Genomic DNA, 17482 nt, shown 5'->3' with positions numbered 1-17482 from the left:
GACCTAAAATGAATTTTAAAATGTTTTAAAAATGTTTAGAATGTCATAAGGATCATTGCATTGAAATTTCAGCTCAATTGGAACATTTTTAAAAACTTGACCTTTGACCCCTTTATTACCCCTTAATGACCTTAAATGAATTTCAAAATATTTTTTTAATGTTTCAAATATCATAAGGATCATTGCATTTAAATTTAAGCTCAATTGGAGCATTTTGAAAAACTTGACCTTTGACCCCTTTATGGGCCCCTTAATGACCTTAAATAAATTTTTAAAATATTTTAAACATGTTTAGAATGTCATAAGGATCATTGCATTTAAATTTCAGCTCAATCGGAGCATTTTCGATTAAAATGACCTTTTTGACCCCTGTGACCCCTTGGATGACCTCTGACGTTAAACAACCCATGATGTTTGTAGCCAGCTACCCAATACTGCTTGTGACCGAGTTTGGTCGAAATCCGATCCAGGATGTGGAAGTAGTAGCAAATTGTGAGAAGAAGAAGAAAGAAAGAAGAAAGAAATGGCAAGAAAGAAATAAGTTAGGCTGCACGCCTAACTTAAAAAAAACACATGACGTTTCGAGCAAATAAACCACCCTCTTCAGGGACAGACAAGTTTGACATATTATAAAAGCAAACAACGAAAACCACATGCTGTAGTATTAAAACAAATTCAAGTCTAAAAATGAAGGCAAGTTCGATATAACTCAGTAGCAAATAAGACAGCAAGCTCAGAGCAAAATAAGCTTAAGACACAGCTTATAAAAAGTAGTGAACTAAGACACGCGGAAAATATTATGAAACAACGTTTTTTAGTAGGACTTGTTTGTTTATTTGTTTGCTTGTTTCTTTGGGGATTGTTTGTTTGTTTGCGTTATTAACTTTAGCAGACAAAGAAAACCAAACAGACAAAAACAAATAAAAACAAAAAAAACACACACAAAAAAACACACGACGTTTTCGAGCAAATAAACCACCCTCTTCAGGGACAGACAACACATTATAAAAGCAAACAACGAAAACCACATGATGTAGTATTAAAACAAATTCAAGTCTAAAAATGAAGGCAAGTTCAGATATAACTCAGTAGCAAATAAGACAGCAAGCTCAGAGCAAGATAAGCTTAAGACACAGCTTATAAAAAGTAGTGAACTAAGACGCGCGGAAAATATTACGACACAACGTTTTTTAGTAGGACTTGTTTGTTTATTTGTTTGCTTGTTTCTTTGGGGATTGTTTGTTTGTTTGCGTGATTAACATTATCTGGTTATGTCTTTGGGAAAAGTATTTCATAATATGCAAACCGTCAATGGCAACTTTAAACATGCGAAATGAACTTAACTGCATGCAGACATGCCAAACAAGTCCTACTATTTGGCTGAAACAAGCAAACAAATAAACAAATAAACAAACAGAATTGAGAATAATAAAAAACCAAACAACCACTTACCAGATAAGGTTAAACTAAGAGTAACAGCTGCAACAACAAGCAAAACTAGAAACATAACTGTCATTCCAAATGCGCATAGCATCAAAGCCCTGCGTCTCCTACTAACATCATATTTGTAGGTGCTTGCCCCGTTTGGATTGGGTGCTGGATATGCCGGGTTCCATGCCTCAAGCTGGAAATTTCCTAAACCACCAGCTAACCACCAGTTCTGCGAAAGTAATGTTTTTTTAAAGTCTGCATTATATTTCAGATAATCAACATATCACCAACAAGCCACGTTACCACTGTTATTCGAGTCCATCACATGGCTGCTATAAAGCGGGATTTTGCACGGTTGAATTAATCAATATTAAAGCCTTAATGTACGATCTTTTTTCAGAATATACCTTTATTGTTTTCAAAACCGATTTTTTGGCATATTTGTAATACTTACACATGTTCCAACTTAAATCTATGAACAAACTGTCAAATTCTCCCTATTTGTAGTAAAACGGGATGATTTTTTGTTGGTCCGACATATTATCATAATTTTTAAATTATGATAATATGTCGACCACGATCGCAAATCGTAGTATCCTACAAATCCAGTTTGGATACGCTCTTTCCACATGTGGAGGGAGCGTAACCAAACTGGCTGTGTAGGAGACTAAGGAGGCCGCACTCGCTGTCCTAATCCAAATAGTGCGAGATATTTCGAGTGATAGAGGTGAAGTTTATGATGTTGTTTCTTTGCAAATTCCAAATGTTTTTCGCCTCCAAATGTATTTGGAACTTTCATAATGATTGCATATTATCATTTTGGAAGAAAAAAAGAAAAATCTAAAAATTTAAAAAGATCGTACATTGAGGCTTTAATTAATGCGGCCCATACACGATCAAAGTTTTTTTTTTTTTTTTAAATATTAGTAGGCCTAGTTTGTATGAGATTTCTTAAATATTTGATAGATAGGCCTACCTCCAAAAAGACATGAACAGGGTGGGAAGAGGGAGAGGGAGAGGTTGTGATGGTAGAATTAATGAGGATAGTGGTAGAGTTAATTTTTGATATTATCATTTTGTATGATTATCAAAATGTGCTAATATAAATTCAAGGTATTATTTAAAGTTAAAGGTATAAACAAAAACTTAGGGTGCAGCATGGGGGAGGGGGAAATTATGATAATGTGATAAAACAAGTGGATATTTCAGGTCATCACTTATTGTCAGTGAAATGATGTTTATTCAATTCTGAGAAATGCAAGTGCTCAGTTTCGAATTTTGAACTATTTTAGACATCAAATTTGGGTAAAAAATAGTCAGGAGGAGGGGGTTTGAGATGCAAGGTGTTTTGTGGCTAAATTGTGTTTTATAGTAGAGAGAATCACATTTTATATGTTTTGTAATAAATTTGTTATCTTTTAAGACTAATTTGAGAAAAATATGATTAGTTCTGTGTTACAGATGCTATGTCCATGCCAGAAATTGCGTTTTGTGTCAAAACGTGTTAAGTCCATGCTATTTTTAAAACAAATTAATTCATTAAAAAAAATCAAAAGTCTCTAGATTTTAACTTAACATATTTTTATGGTCCTATATATGTCACCTTCACTTCACTGTAATTTTATAGAAATCGAACTTTTTTTCATTGCCATAAAGAAAATTCCTGATTTTCTTCAAAGTGAATCTTGTGGACTTAACACGGTTTGGAAATAAGCTCTTCATTTATCAATATCAAAGACCCTACAAAAGTGGATACAAAATCTACCATTAATTTTGCACTGTACACACCAACACAATTATAGTGATTTTTATTGTCCAACTGAAGTCGAAGTAATTTAGATTAGATCTCTTCAATAATATTGAAGAGAAATATTATTTTGTATCAAATCCTGTATCTAGGGTCCCCAATATTGATCAATCAAATTGATCGTGTTTATAAAACCTCTCATGGTGCACAATTTATATTGATCCAGTTATTTACTCTTCTATTGCCATAACATTGGAAGGGATTATCATTAGCGCAACATAGTTACATAATTAAGCACGTGGCTATATAACAATAATAATCAACATCTCAAATGACAGCATCTTCCATTGTCGTCACATGACTATAGCCTTAATCCCTCAAACATTCTGTCTTAGGCAATAAAACCAAATTAGCTCGATCTTTCAATTCTGATCGATCCTTATTATTTTTAAAATCCATTCATTGACTATTGCTAATTGTGATAACGTATGGATCTTTGCATGTAATAACATTTCCAATACTATACCAGTAGTTCTGATTATTTAGTTGATATTTCATTAAAACAAGCATCGAAGCAGCATCGACGGTCGATCCAAAGAGATCAAACAAATTTGGATCTGGTGCCGTAATAACCTATTCCAGCTGTATTAACACCTATTTAAATTAATTTACCACTACCTATCGATGTATTGTAATTAAGATTTTGCTTAGATAGATCAATAAAACACCGACCAATCACAACCAGGACATTATGCATGATGTTGTTACTGGCATTGGGCTATTCCATAATATAGATGCACACCCCCTATAGAGGAGTTCGGATTTCCGGACTTTTTGTCCAATCATGACTGTTGGAAATCCTGATTTTAAAGTGTCCAAAGGTAAAAAAATCCGGCAGAAAAATAGTTCAAAATCAGAAATCCTCAACTTGAGAGCTCATTTTGGACATTTCCGTTATTTTTCCTTCGTTTAATTTGATTTCCAAGCTTTTTCATGTGACATTGGCAACTGGAATTCCAGTCGTTTTCCAGAATGCAGACTGGGAAATCCGGATATTTCTTTGATTGAATATTTACTCCTCTATAGGGGGTGTGCACTTATTTTCTGGAATAGCCCATTGGAATTGAACCGAGGGATTTCGTCTATTATATAGCACATGACAACGGACCAAAAGGTTGCACATTGCAGTTTTACAAAAACTCAACACTTAGTGAGATTAGCTTTCTCGTGTAAAGTAGATGCGGTACGATTTAATGTTCGCGCCGTGCGGAAAATTTTGCCATGCACGTAATAATATCAAAATGCTCTAGCCAGGCAAAATGCTCTAGCCAAGTAAAATGGTCTAGCCAGGCTAAAAACCATATGATCCTATATTGATTAATTTTGGTGGAACTCACCGGCGACACATCGGCATCCATTTTTGAAGATACGTATATCGCACCGGTTTTCCTATATCCCTTTAATAGAAATAGAAAAAAGAAGGAATATTGAGAATAAGCAAAAATAAAGAAGGTTTAAAAAACTCTTTGTAGTGAGTAATTTATAAACTCAACATAGCGTGGGAGGCCGGTCGAGTACAGATCCGTCGGAACACGCTTTTCAATACGGAATAAATGCTAACATCATCCAAGCAACAAACTTCATTTCCCATTGAAAAAGCCTTATCCGACGGATCTGCAGTTGACCATTGTGTTGGCTATGGTCAAGACTTTAATGGGGGGATCGGAATGCACTAATATATAAGCCTTGTCTTATTGGTGTATTTTTTATTACATGTTTACTAATGCAACAACCCAACGTAAGTGTGAAATATCGAAAATTCCAACCCGTATTTCTGGAGCCGTCGCTACTGTGGATGGGGTTGTGGAGAGGACTGTAACAATGCTAGAATATTGATCACGCTTTTGCCCCCTTCACTCTGATTCACTCCGTTTAGGAAAAATATTGTCAAATTTTAATTTCGTTCTGGTATACCAGAACGAAATTACAACAGCGGCCTATCGAGCAGTGCAATGCACATAATCATGCATAACTTGCAAAAGCAAAATCGGAATCAACTGAAATTTCGGAATAAGCTTTTTTCGTGGATATCTACTGAACAATGTCATAAAAAGAGGATGCTAGGATCACGAAATCCTCATATTTTTAAATGTTTCTTCGGGTATCTAATCCTTGGCCAAAATCTATGGCTATGACAATGTGGCAAATGCAATGGCCCTTGACCTTGTTTATCAGTAAGTGAACACAGTAGATAGGCAAACCTAGTACTTTTCTTGTTCTACTCAGTTAAAGAATTTGCTACCATTTTTGCCCAAATCGGTGTAAGTTGAAATTGTATTCCATGTACAACCAAAAACATGTCATTTAGCCAAAAATTTAGGTTTTTGTATATAGGACAACTCAATAACGATAGGTCGTAGATAGCACAAACTATACATTTTAGTATAATCCTTGTCATCAGTTGAGTAATTTGATATATCTCTCAATTTCATTTTTTTAGTCCTGTGTGACTTTTCGCACAGCACAGATCTGTGCTTTACGTGACCTCTCGCGAAAAACGTACCCTATAATATGGGTCCACTACCCACTAGCAGTGATCGAGAGGGTCTATCCTAACACCTCATGGTAAAAAATATTGGTAGACATCGGTGTTGAACTCGACAATTACAATTATTATTAACGTATTATTATCATTATTGTACGTATTATCGTTATTATTATAACACCAATGTTCTTCGGGTAGATGGTGCGCGGTAGAGAGGATTATTACATGGGGTTAAAATGCCCGAACAAATCTCCGAAAAAAATGCCATGCAAAATGAGCACAATCTCCGGAAAGTGCAGTACATCAGATTTAAAAAGATTTAAAGGAGTATTTCGTGATACTAGCATCCTCTTTTTATGACATTTTTCAGTACATATCCACGAAAAAAGCATATTCCCAAAATATCAGTTGATTCCGATTTTGCGTTTGCGAGTTATGCATGATTATGTGTATTATACTGCTCCATAGACAATAGTGTGTAATTTCGTTTTGTTGAACCAGAACGAAATTCAAATATCGCGATATATTTGCTAAACGAATTAATCTGCAAGAAATATTTTGTACATAAACATAATGTAGCCAGAGTATTCCAGTGATATAAAAATCTCAACTTTTTTTGAGAAAAGTGGGGGGATGAGGCTGTGGATCACGAAATGCCCTTTTAATATCTAAATGTTAAGAAATATGGACGCATTCTATAATCAAGGTGCATCCACATTAGACAAAAACATTATAAGATTTTCACGTTGTACAATCCTTTTCACTTCAGCAATGAGTCAATATTCTATTTAGAACAAACACATACTGTGTTCACTCAAAATGGTAGCAATGCTTAGAAAGGGTAGTTATTGTTATTGATTGGTTATAAGCGTTTTTTATGGCTCAGATTGTCTTGAAAAATAGAATTATAAATCAAAAGAAAATCGTAATATAAATGTAATGAATAACCTACCAGAATATTAGATGCACTGTAACTTCAAGTCATGACAATTGCTGCTATACAAATCACACATAACAGGTACACGTATTAGCGATCAAGTTTGTTTGTATTCCATACGCAATGCTATTATCAGAGTGACCGAGTGAAACTGCCCATCTGCATCGAAGCTCATCGAACCGACAAAATAAGGGGAAATATATTACGTACACTGTTTAAAATATTTCCGTAATTTTGCGGAATTTTCTGGCAGCAAAATTTGCAGAATATTTCTTTTGTTTCTGTCAATTAACATTTTATTTCCATAATTATAAGATATTTTCTGTAATGTAACAGACACTTTACGTATATGTTGCGAAAATTCGTTTTGAATTACAGACAATTTATGTATTTTTACGGAAACAAATTAATACAGTGGAAAACGGAACTTATGGAAATTTTGCTGTCATAAAAATTGTAAAATTTCCGTAAAAAACGGAAATATATCCGTCAACAAAAGTCATTGAAGCATATTTACTGTATTTAACAAATGTTTAACACTGTAAATATGAAATGTATGTTGGAAAATAAGTATACTTTAATCATAATCTGAGGTCAGTTGATATTTCGTTCATTGAAATTATTTTACACTAAAATAGTTTCCGTAATTTTTTAGTATACGGAAACTGTTTTTACGGACATTTTTATCAGTGTATCCCCTTTCAGGCGTTACTCAAATACAAACAATAATAACTACTATTCATATAAATTAAATTCTAGCCTGCGTAAGGTACCACGGAGTAATTCACATGATATCATAATAGACGGAGTTTATTCCTTATCCTATTCCCAAAGTTATGTCGTTAGTTATAAAAGGTTCAAAAAATATAAAATACCCCACCCCCTTAAAATTACAAGACAAATCTTTGAAATAAATTTCGTTGATTTTAACAATAAACCTCAATAAAGAAATCGTTTTCCTACCCTCCCAAAGTTCCTTCTTCTCAAAATATTTTTTGTTTTGGCCAAACATAATCACATTTTCTAAAAAATATGCTTTGAAATAAAGTTGTACTGTTCAATATCCTTTACATGCAGGCCTTATGTACAAAGACACTCTCGATATCATTGTTTTGATTGATTCAATGGTGTTGTTGTTTTCGATATGTTTTATGCAACGCACTGAAGGGTCTATTGTTCCATTGTGTCCGATTTTAGCGCTGACATATTGGAAAATGTTGCCAATCAATATTCATGAGAGTGTACATTGAACGTCCCGTTATCGAAATTGGGTGACTTATGTCTGGCAGGTGTGAAATATATCTGACTGGGTGTTTTAATTACGTAACGTATTAAGGTTTTGGCATCATTGAATGGCTGCCTAGTGTTGTTATATGCTTAGATTCTATAATAATAATTATTATTTTCTTTATTCATTCCTTTCTTTTCCTTTCTCTGCACTTCTTCTGTCTTATGCACACACTTAAGCAGTTGAGTAGATTTCTTTTTGACATGGGGGGGGGGGGATTTTTTTTTATAGTACCCGGTACAGTGAACCTTATGGTACAAATGCGCGCGAAAATTTGAGAATAGGCCTATTGAAACTAAACTGGTGAAATATGGGACAAAAGTGGAATAAATTCACGCAAAGCGCTAAAAATGGCATTTTGTGGCTAAAATGGCCAAATATGAGGTTAATTTCGACAGAAACCAATACACAGGCGTCAATATGGGGGGCGTGATTATATCGAGCACCCACCTGGCAAAATATTGGGGGATTTATCCCACTCCCGATCTACGCCTGTGTGATTTAGAGCCCTGTGACTTCATCGCTCTCCTTCGCCCCCCCATCCCTCTTCATTTTTTTTTTTTTTTTTTGTCTTCCTCCCTCCCCTGCTGCAACCTCGATCACCCATCCGCTTCTCCTCTTTTCACCTCTCGACCCATAGACCTATATACCTGGCAGCAATGACACGTTGTTACGGGTAATCGATCAGCAACTCTATTGAATTTATTTAAATGAGGCGCCTAAATTAAGATGGGTGGTAAATAATTCTATATCGACGGTAAAGTGTGCCTTTGTGTGTATGCACCCTTGGGTGGTATTATAACAAAAGGTACCTCTCGCTCGTGTAGGCGCTTTCACGTGACTTTCGTTTGATCACTTATTGACAGTAGCCTGCCTATGTTAATACGCTGTCAGGTCAGTTACCGATTTAATGGCGGAAGCCCTTTGTCCCTAACAAAAGGTGCCTCTCGATGAATAGCTTGCCGGAAACTCTAATTGGCACAAAGGAACAATAATTATGCGTTACGTAATCTATTTCCTTTCTATATCTAACCTCCTTGGTTTTATGTATACGATAACCCAGTCACCCATGTAATCATCTTGCAGTATAAAATAATGATTTAAAACATGTACACATATAAGTATATTAGATAAAATGTAAACAACCCTTACTGAACAAAAACATATTCTTTTAAACAACCCAATTTAAACAACCATAAACAATTTAAACAACCATATTTTAAACTGCAGGTGTTCATTTTTAAACATAAAAATGAAATAACTTGTTTAACTTTTAAAAGAATGTTGAGCAATGTCTTGATTAATATGTATTTGTTTATAAAGTTGTTTAAACAACATGACTAATTTTGTGCTAAGTGTGTGGAGTTGATCGTTTAAAGACCCATTCAGTGATCCCAGCGAAAGTGTAAAAATATCAAAATTGTTTATAAGTTGCTTAAAAGTGAAGGATAAATCATTCAATTGTCATTTGGTACGTTTGAAACGAAAATGTGGCAAAAACAAAACAGCAGTATTAACGAAATTGAAGCCCCATTCTAATACATGTAGCTAATTTAGTTACTGTCAGTATCTAAATTACAGATTCATGTATTATTTTTGTCTTAAATACACAGCTTTCGGCTGAACCACTAGCAGGCTATGTTTACATATATATGACAATGACAAAGGTACCAAAACCTGACTTTTGATGATTTTTACGATCGTCCGGATGAGCAAATCACTGAATGGGCCTTTAAGGCTATGGAGGCATTTCATCAGCTCCATGATTTAGTGTGAAAGATCATTGAACTTTGCACAGAGAGCCATTATGCAGTTATATCAACAGCAGAATTCACCACGACCTTTGAAGGACTTAAACCCCATTAAACGAAGATAAAACTCGTTGAAAGCAGCTCAACCTTGTTAACTCAGGGATGTGTCTCATATTCCTGGTTAAATCTACACACACATGTTTCTGATTTACCTGTGCGATATTGCAATGTGCTGTGATGAAATAGGTATTATAATTTCAATTGGATGCACCATTACAAAGCAAACGCACGTTAACAATACTGTGTGTGGCCCTTGTTTCCCGAATGAGAACAATAGTCTGCATATTGTTATTTAACCTTGCTGATGGTACAACTCATGTCAAACTTGTCAAAGTAATTGTGATTGTATCACACAAGTAAATGAGAAACATGTGGTTTTAGACTTAACATGGTTTGGAAATAGGCTTTTAATTTTTTTAGTTCCATATCGGGCAGTCAGGACTCCATATTTGGGAGAGCTCGACAACAATCTTCCCAAAATCACATTTTAATCATATTTATATGACCATAGAGGGAAAGAATTGAAGTTTATTTACAGTTTCTATGGTGAAAATTGATCAATCCGATCACGCAATGGTGCCCATTCGAAGTTGGCGCCATCATGTTATGAAATTTTGGAAGACTTTCTCTGGAAAAACAGCTCGACAACAGCTTTCCTGTGACATCTTTTACTTCAAATTGTACTATGTTAAGGATGGATATTATAAGGCACATGTGAGCCTCTATGGCTATTGTAAAAAAATTGAGTGAAGGGTTTTCCCACCAGCTCACTAACTAGTATATTGCCTATACCTACAGTACAGTGAGTGTGCTAGAGGTCAATCGTCAATTGGAGCGCTGTGTGTGCACTGAATAGGAAAAACGGACAGTAACTGTATAATGCTAGGTTCAAAATTTACTCAAACTTGTTCAAATGTCTATACCGTCGCGATTCTCGAGCAATAAGGATTCAAAAGAAGTATTTAACTTTTAACATATGTATGGTGTACAGTTATGAAGTTATGAGCAAAATGGTAACATTGTGCCGCCATAGGTCTAAACTTTTCCTCGTCGAGGAATGAGTGTTCAGTATAAGTGTTATTTATATTATTTTTGTGATATATTGTTTTGCATATTTTAAGATTTGAGTGATATTTGGACAGGTGAAATGTTATGGCATCGAAATAAACTTGTCTGCATGCTAATTGAAAATGCATCCTACCAATTAAAATAAATTCGTTTATGCATGTCTATAATCTCAGCTATGTGCTTTGTTACCTTAAATTAAATTAGACACTCCGTAAACAGATGCATCGGTAGGATTGTAGATCAAATTATTTAGATTTTTGTGTGACAAATCCAATAAAATATACTCACTGACTTGAGCTTTCGCCATCCAGGCTGATGGCTTGATCACAAGTGATCTGGTCCACTGCTTTTTCCGCGGTGTTTGGATGCACTCTCACTCCTCGGGATCAAAGTTTGTTTTAGCAGTGGATCATATACGTGACTCAGAGAAAAAGAGCCGTCATCGCGGTTGATTGCATTAGCCCCCTTCTTGCGGATCTGAATTGATTCTCAGGTTCTTCTTGAAACAGCATTTGAGTCTTTGTCTAGTATGCTGGCCCCCTCCCAATTGATAACATGATTTTCTTGGGCGACGTGATCTGTGATCGCTGACTTATGTTGTTCGGATGTTGACGCTTTCCTATTTGCTCTGGTGAACTTTGTGTCTTTGACCGTTTCAGAGTCTTTTTGATGTTCTTTTAGACGGACGCCGAATTGCCTTCCTGTTTCTCCCACATACGACTTATCACAACCTTTACAGGGGATTTCGTAAACTGCGTCACTGGTTTCTAAGATGTCTTTCTTGTCTTTGGGATGCACAAGAATGCTTTTGAGTGTGTTTGTAGGTCGCATGGCTGTTGAAATTTGGTGTTTTTGAAAGATCCTATGGAGTTGTTCAGAAAGCCCTTCGACATAGGGGATCACAACCATACCTTTTGATGGTGTTTCGTCGGATTTCTTGGGCTTTTTTGGCTCTTTGGTTTTCGCTTCCATCTGGTGTTTGACTCTGTCAAACGCCCACTTGGGGTAACCACATTCCATTAAAGCGTTCTTGATCTTTCTTTCTTCTTCCCTTTTGTCTACTTCTTCCGTCACTATATTATCCTTTCTGTCCATGAGCGTTCTAATTACACAGAGCTTCTGGTGGAGAGGGTGTTGAGACTTGAAATTAAGATACTGATCCGTATGGGTCTTTTTACGGTACACGAGCATTTTTACCGAACCATCTTCCTTGCGAACTATTAGAGTATCCAGGAAGGGGATTTTCCCCTGGTCTTCTTCCTCGTGGGTAAACTTTATGCTGCCCGTAGGGTCGATGGTGTTGAGATGTTCTGTAATGTTATCAATTGGGAGGGGGCCAGCATACTAGACAAAGACTCAAATGCTGTTTCAAGAAGAATCCGAGAATCAATTCAGATCCGCAAGAAGGGGGCTAATGCAATCAACCGCGATGACGGCTCTTTTTCTCTGAGTCACGTATATGATCCACTGCTAAAACAAACTTTGATCCCGAGGAGTGAGAGTGCATCCAAACACCGCGGGAAAAGCAGTGGACCAGATCACTTGTGATCAAGCCATCAGCCTGGATGGCGAAAGCTCAAGTCAGTGAGTATATGTGACCCGGCAGCACAAACGAGCCGTAAATTCCCTAAATTGTATTCTGTGTTACGGTGTAAAATGTGTACGAAGGTCGTATTCATCGATAACTTAAGCTGGTCCGACTTCCGTCTTATTTTGATAGTCAAAAACTAATCAATAATCCTATTGTTGAAGTGGATAATAAGCTTCTACCTTAGATGGCCGGCTATAGAACTTTTAATAGCTCTGGTCTTTGTTTGCTTTTGCTAAATCCTGTTCAAGTGGTGGATTACCATGAATTGTATTTTGTACAGGTATGCATAACCAACAATTAACAATGAGAGAACTTTCTTAAACCTCGTTGACTTGGGGATGATTTGAAATGACCGCCATATGACTGTTTGATATATATTGCCAGCAATGTGGAAAAAGGGACACATGTAAAAACGTAAAAAGCTATAATTTTGTTGAAGGAGCAAAGTTTAACAAACCATAACCTCGCTTCTGGATATCGTTTGAAGTCAAATGATATACCATTTTAAGTTTATGATGTTTATTTTTAAACACGAAATAAAACAAAATTGACCGGGGAGGAATTTACGGCTCATTCGCCGTGGACGGTCACATATTTTATTGGATTTGTCACACAAAAATTAAAATAAAATAAATTAGACACTGTTCCCCAAAGAGCGAGTTTATAGTGGTCCATATTATCCGATATTTAGCGTATATTAGCGTTTAGACCACTAGACAGCATTGTTTATCAACAAAGGCGAGGGACTGGTCAATCGATATGCTTGAACGAACCGCTACACTGTTCAATGGCTTTCTAGTACCTTTATGAAATGTGGTGGGCGATGGAAGCCGATGGAGTTCAACAACCTATGGAAAAGGGTCAAAATGAAGGCTATTCTTAACATGTACAGTACATGCTTTAGCTATATATATATATTTATAAATACGCATGTGCCCCATAGCATGCATAGGCATTGTATACCAAGACCAGCAAGCGTGACCAAATCCTCATGCTATTGATAAGCATATAGGATCTCTTAAGATATATTATAATCAAATTGAAGTATTAATTGAATAGTAAACTTATTACACATTACATGGGGGATTCCGAATTTGTAATAATGTTATCAAAAACAACATTTTGACAATTATTTGCCGACAAGTACTCAAGAAATGTAACTATCCTGAATGGAAGTTTTCAAATATTGATGGGCGAATGAGATGTTACCCAGCTTTTTTTTCAAGTTAAACGTTGGTGCAACAGTCGCATTTGTTAAAGCGGTTGATATCATAATAAGTTAAATAATTGTTTCTTTTATTTCTTCTTGAACCTGGGTCACACAATCAGTTTAAAAAAGTGTATTCATCAGTTCTTCGTGGAAGCCCAGGGATCATAATATAAAGTCTGCACAAAAAGTAACTCAGCTGTTATAAATACGCCTATAGATTCAGAACTAATAATTGTTTTCACAATATTTCAACATAGCGAGAAGGATGATTTATTTACACGCATTTTGATACACCATTCGTCAAACATCGTTCAATATTAACAACACAGCAGTGCTTTTACAGAAAGATACCCAACTTTAAAAGTTGCAGCATGATGCAGTCATGTCTACAGTAGAATTCATCTCGACCTTTGCAGGACTTAAACCCCATTAAAAGCTATTAAACCAGGATAACACTCATTGAAACAGCTCAGCTGATTAAATCGGATCTTCTCTGGTTGTGCACAAGTGTCTGTTTTCATGTGCGATATCGCAATAAAGCTGGTATTATAGCTTCAGTTGGGTAACCGATTATAAAGGAAACGAAAGGAAACAATGGTATGTGTACCTTTGTTCACGAAATGAGACAATGGCGTGCTTTTGTAAACCAGCATTCTTGAAAATGAGCAACATAATGATTGTTGACTTAACACGGTTTGGAAATAATTTCTTCATATTTTTGGTGTTATCTGTCGTTTACATATCCTTCCTAAAACACAAAAGTGCGACCCTCTCCAAACACATAAATTAGCTAAAAATTTAGGACATGTTACAAAACTATATTGTCTAGAATTTTAGAAGAGTACTTTTAATATTGGCCGGTTATTTTTCACACAGCGACGTTAAGTAGGCAATGTACTATTACCTATAACATTAACTAAAACACCAAAGTACGAATATTTCCAAACATCTAAATTAGCTAAAATTTAGGACATGTTAAAAACTATATTTTCTAGAACTTTAGAAGAGTACTTTTAATATTGACCTGTTATTTTTCACACAGCGACGTTAACTAGTCATATCCCCATTCTTTTAATGTAGGGCTATTTGTAGAGGTCACGCGTCAATGGGAAAGAGCACTGTGTATTGTGTATAGGAAAACGGACAGTAACTGCAGTATGGTTTACAGCGATCAATGGTTGTAATGCCAGCACTGTAAACACGTAAAACCCGCCATTATCTTCACGATTACTTCAAATCAATACAAATAACTGCCACTTTTAAATTGGGGTGTTTTTCTTTCAAAACTGAATCCATAGGCGTATTTATAACAGTTGAGTTACTTTTTGTGCAGACTTTATATATATTTACGCAGTAACAAGAAAAGTCAATGCCTGGTGTTTTCAAAAGTGACAGTTCACATTATTGCAAAATGCAAATCTGTCGATCAGTGCAGCTTTGAAAACTGATTAAACCCATATACTTTATTAGTCTAATTTTGACTTCTTATTTTTGTTACACATTCTTAAACCATGGTAACATAACCCACATACCAATATAAAACCCATGATACAGAGGACTAGAAAGGTTGCTACATCTACAAGGTAATATTGGATTAGATTAAGTTCAAATACATGGGCACGGAGATGTTCATCACCGAACTTCATGACATGCTCTATCCAGAAGACCACACGATCCTTTGCTGGTGGCATGTCGCGAATAATAGCTGAATTAAGGGCAACGTTATTCCGGTACCTAGGAAAGTAAAAATAAACAGAAATATTGCACAAATTAGTAAATTGTTGGTGGTGAAGTTGGAAGTAAATTATTATTTATTATTATTTCTTACCAGAGGCATCATTTAGGTAGAGTAGAACGTACATCGTATTTGTTTTTGGCATAAACAAAGCATGAAGTTTTCATTATGTCATAATACACTATTATTATAGCATTATTAGAGCTACGATACTTAGGTTTGGGTTAGGATTAGGTTTAGGGTTACGGGTTATGATTAAGGCCCACTGTATAGGTATAGGGTTAGGGTGAAGTTTAGTTTTAGGGTAAGAGTTTGGGTTTATAATTAAGATAGTGGGTTTTTGGTCTAATGAACCTTCAGACTATCGACCTCTAACTCTCGCTTCTCCTACCTCTGTATGGATCATAAGGGTGTCTTAGGAAATACGGGGTATACCGTGTATACGTATACATATTCATGTATGTAATCTCCCGACGAAATGTCTTTCCGCACCCCCTATAACCGCAGAAAATACTAAATTGTATTGATACTACAAATGGGAAACGTATCAAACCTAACTGTCACTAAAATATAAACCCTTTAATCAATAATAGTCATAATTGCAGGAACTTGGAACCCTCATTTATTACAAAAATAAAGAAAGAACAAATATTCTTATTTTGCGGTAAATTACACAGTAAAATTCCATTGAGAAAAGTGGCGGCGCTGTTTAATGAGGCTCATTATGACGTCAATACCCTGTTGCTGTCAAAAAGTGATCATGATCGACTTGCAGTTATCCCGACTGCACTGCTGGTCATCATGAACAAACGATATTTGGGTTCGGTTGTTATTATTATCTTGGTGTTGTTTTTTTCGGCAGTCCAGATTTCGGGCATTTGTCTATTGAGCCATGAATCTCATTTTTTCTCAAATCATATCGAACAGATCCCTCGTCAATATTCAATAATCTTGCAATTTCATGGTTAGATTTCCTTCACTATGATATGCATTTATCATTACCTTCTGGTGATCGGTAATTTGTGGCATTTTGAGCCTGATCCGATGTTAAAACTGTACAATTTTGGAAGTCGAAATTAAACTATAATGCGCTGCTAGATAGGAAATCCCTGTAGTGAGGCTGCATGATATTAACCGAATGATATTAACCGATTGGATCGTGGCAAATAACATAATCGCATAACAATTACTAATCCGTTGTAATCGGGGGATACCTTTATTCCTCTAGTATCACAATTCATAACCTTGATCATTTGTTATGCATCACAATGTGATTCAGAAAAAGTATAGTTTGTCCTATCTACGATTACGGTAATGGGATTATATGTCTTATTTTTGCTCCTCGTGACGCCAAAATGAATAAGCCTCAGATTTTGTTGAACATTGTCTTTCCCTGATAAATCAAAAGAATAATAGTTTGCGTTATGTAGAATGTTTCGTTACCTGTTATTATTCAGGCAATATCCATTGCGTCGCCGTTAAGTGCTATTGAGTCAATTTGACCTTGATTTTTTGTTTTGTTACATGGATAAGAAATCATCCTAGATGGTTAAAACTATTCCTTTTATGATTTCTTGCAAGAAGACAAATTATTTGAGGTAGTTTTCATCAAAAGCAGAGCAGATTTTATTTTCGTCCCCTACGGGGGCAAACTAGACCTACGACGTCACAGTGTGTTATTCTTTTGGCCATTAATCCATACCCATACATCATAGATTATCTATTCAGAAAAAGCATACTTTGACCTATTAGGTCAAAGTAGGTCAAGGTATGCTTTTCCTCAATACCCTTTTTCTGAATTGCCAAAGGATCATGATGGTTTGAACAGATCTGAGTATTTTACCCGCTGCGAAAAGTTCAATGACATTTTCCCACTACAATGAGGGAACTGTTAAAATGTCCTAATAGTGTAGAATAATTAGCACTATAAGTACTATTCATCTGCCAAAACTTTATTATGATTCGCATTATTGCAGTACATTTGAACTGAAATTTATCACACTACCTAGCCATAATAGTGCAGTCATAATACACGCTGAACGCAGTCATGCGATAGCGCCATCTGTTTTTATTTAGCTTATTCCGTACATAAAACATTGGGTGCGTCTGTACACATGGT

The sequence above is a fragment of the Amphiura filiformis genome, chromosome 18 (genome assembly GCF_039555335.1).
Source record: "Amphiura filiformis chromosome 18, Afil_fr2py, whole genome shotgun sequence".
NCBI lineage: Eukaryota > Metazoa > Echinodermata > Ophiuroidea > Amphilepidida > Amphiuridae > Amphiura > Amphiura filiformis.
This window is presented reverse-complemented; position numbering follows the sequence as displayed.